The sequence below is a fragment of the Cyprinodon variegatus genome, unplaced genomic scaffold (assembly GCF_000732505.1).
Source record: "Cyprinodon variegatus isolate N-32 unplaced genomic scaffold, C_variegatus-1.0 Scaffold116, whole genome shotgun sequence".
NCBI classification, from domain to species: Eukaryota; Metazoa; Chordata; class Actinopteri; order Cyprinodontiformes; family Cyprinodontidae; genus Cyprinodon; species Cyprinodon variegatus.
The window spans coordinates 82,111-84,975 of record NW_015150569.1 but is presented as its reverse complement, the minus strand read 5'-3'; the positions used below and the strand labels follow the sequence as shown (position 1 = coordinate 84,975).

General features: G+C 41.8%; 1 protein-coding gene across 2 annotated transcripts in view; it reads left to right on the top strand.

The window, feature by feature from the left end:
* Nucleotides 1-400: 400 nt before the first annotated feature.
* The window catches only part of fam65c (family with sequence similarity 65 member C), a 47,834-nt gene continuing 45,369 nt past the window's right edge, over nt 401-2,865 (top strand). Inside the window, exon 1 of one of the 2 annotated variants that reach the window (XM_015375301.1) lies at nt 401-678. The gene's annotated coding sequence lies outside the window, so the exon portion shown is untranslated. Of the gene's footprint in view, nt 798-2,865 lie in introns of both variants that reach the window. The other variant, XM_015375302.1, reaches the window with a different exon arrangement.

Genomic DNA, 2,865 nt, shown 5'->3' with positions numbered 1-2,865 from the left:
AGGAAGAAATGAGATGCATTCTGACCGAGGAAAGGAGACAAATTTAAAATAAAACATGTCAGAAGGAGCAATAAATGAAAACACAAAAGGACATTAAAAGTTTCTGAAGATGAGAGAATGAAAAATGTGGGAAGGGCCTTAAGAGGAGGAGAGAAACGTGGAGAAGGGAGTGGAAAGACAGCTGAGAGGCAGCCGAAAGGAGAGGAGAGGAGAAGAAAGGAGAGGAGAGGAGAAGAAAGGAGAGGAGAGGAGAAGAAAGGAGAGGAGAAGAGAGGAGAGGAGAAGAAAGGAGAGGAGAGGAGAAGAAAGGAGAGGAGAAGAGAGGAGAGGAGAAGAAAGGAGAGGAGAGGAGAAGAAAGGAGAGGAGAAGAGAAGAGAGGAGAGGAGAAGAAAGGAGAGGAGAAGAGAGGAGAGGAGAGGCCGACTGCAGGAATAAAGGTTTCTGACGGAACAAATGAGGAGACCTGAGAGAAAGAAGGAAAAAAAGAAGCGGATCTTCTTGGTGGATTACATGCTGTGAACCTCTGCTGAGCTTCTGCAGGACTGAGCGCTATCAGGAGCGAGCAGGCAGCTGCCAAACCCTCACACACCCCTACCAACACACACACACTGAGATATGAGCGGCCTGCTGGGGACCTGCGCTGACAGTTGGGAAGAACTGGTTCCTCATCCTGTACGGTAGGTTCACTTCAGTGACTCATGTGGAGCGGATGTTTCTAAAGCTTTCATCAAAGCTCAGTCACTATCTTACCTGCTTCTGTGGAGCCTGAAGGAGGAATTCCCATGGGGGGGTCAAGGTAAGGCTTTAAAACATGATGTTAGTTTGTTAGGGGTCATCAGTAATGGATGGCGCCGTCCGTCATGTCAGCACTTTAACTCCCAACCAGCTGCTGTAGCTGGATGTCAGTGAATCTGCTGAGAGGCCAGGAATTTGGTTCCATTGTTGTTGTAAGGAAACATTTTCTACAAGGACAAAAATGTAGGAAAAAAACATTTTGTAAAATTAAATGTGATAAAAAAAGAAATGCAATCCAGATATTTTCAATGAATATTGTTGGGGGTGTTGGGCTACTGGTTAGAGCAGTCTGTGCTCTGAAAAGGTTGCCAGTTCCCGGTTCGATCCCCACAGCCTGCCACTCTGGGTCCCTGAGCAAGACCCTTAACCCCACACTGCTCCCCAAGGGGAGGGGTTAAACCAGCAGCTGCTGGTGGAGTTTTCTCTGGGTTATAAATTCAAAATAGACGTATACCAAAAACTGATCAAACTAACACTAAGTTATCACACCAGTTTATTTATATGAATGCCAAAAACATGATATAAACATAATTTCATGCACAGGTTGACTTTTTGTCCATAAATCTTTACCTTCTGAGGCTGTGAAGGTAAATCTGTGTTTTGCTTGGTTCAATATTGGGTCACAAACCTAAACAAATCATGCACCAGTTTTGGGAATAATTTAAGTTTTCCCAGATTCCTTTTTTTTTTTTTTTTTTTAGAAATCTGGGAAAACAGAAAACTCTTTTTTTCCGACTTATCAGGTTTAATCTGCAAGAAAAGCTGCATCTTGCCTCCTGTTCAGGGGAACTTTGGCTGAACTCTGTAGTTCAGTTTGTCATCAGCTGTAACCCTCCAGCTATGCAGAGGATTTGATTTTGTAACTTTGCTGCATAAATCAAACACTAAAGGACCTTCAAAGACAGCTTGACTCGCTGCAGCATCCATATTCAGTTATACTGTTTTGATCTTAGGAAGGTGAATGGTTTCATTTCCATCTGACAGTTAATCTGCCCAGATAAACTCATCTCCCAGAGTTTCCTCTCTGCTCCATCATCCCTTCCTCCTTCCTCGTCCCAAACCAGCTTCGGTCTCAGAGCAGAGCGTCCGTTTCTCATGAACCCCTCAGCGAGTGCAGCTCTAGCTGCCGGCTGCCAGAAACAACATCAGTATAACAGGCCAGCTGAGGGCCGGTGCCCCTTCTTCCCCCTTCCTTCCTGTTTTCATCCTCCCACTCTCTCTCTATCTGACTCTCAGGACCGGTGCTGCGTCAAAGTTTATCTCTGAAGCACCAAAGAGGCCAAACCCTGAAACAAACATGTAGGAACGATCAGAGGAGACAGAACAAACGTGTCTCTGGTCATTCAAATGTTAACCAAAGGAATGTTGATCCACACTGAGTGATAAATAGTTCACTGTGACCACAGGTTAAAATAAAATTCTACCTTTATTAGGAAATAATCACACAGTATTATTATATCTAATAACTATGCAGGCACTAAACACTCCTGAAAATAAGCTCAACTAAATAAAGGGAAAGAGGGGTTTAAGAGTCTATTCAAAGTCAATACAATAAATCCTCTAACAGAAGAGCTATTAGTGTATTGATTGATTGACTTTATTGATCTCACAGTGGAGAAATTAACTCGTTACATCAGCTCAAACAGAAGAAGAAGGTCCATGGGATATATGCAGCACATCCACATATGATTATTGCACTGGGTGTGAAATATAGAGAAACAGGTTATTGCACACGGTACCAAATGGTTAATTGCACATTATATATTGCACAAGTTATCGCTGTTGTAGCGTTGCATAAAGATGCTTTGCAATGTTAAAAGTCACAACCAAGAAAAAAAGCAAGTCTCAATTTGCTGAAACAATTAGTTAGATTACTTGCTATTCATCAGTTATAACAATAATTAACTAATTTAGTGATGGATTAATTGCTAACTTGAGTATAGAGACTGAAACATGCCTTTATCTGAAAGAGAAATCCACTCGAAGCAATTATTATACCAAAATTGTAAAAAAAACAAACATTAATTTCATTCAAGATGAACAATCGTTTTTGTACATTGATATTTCCT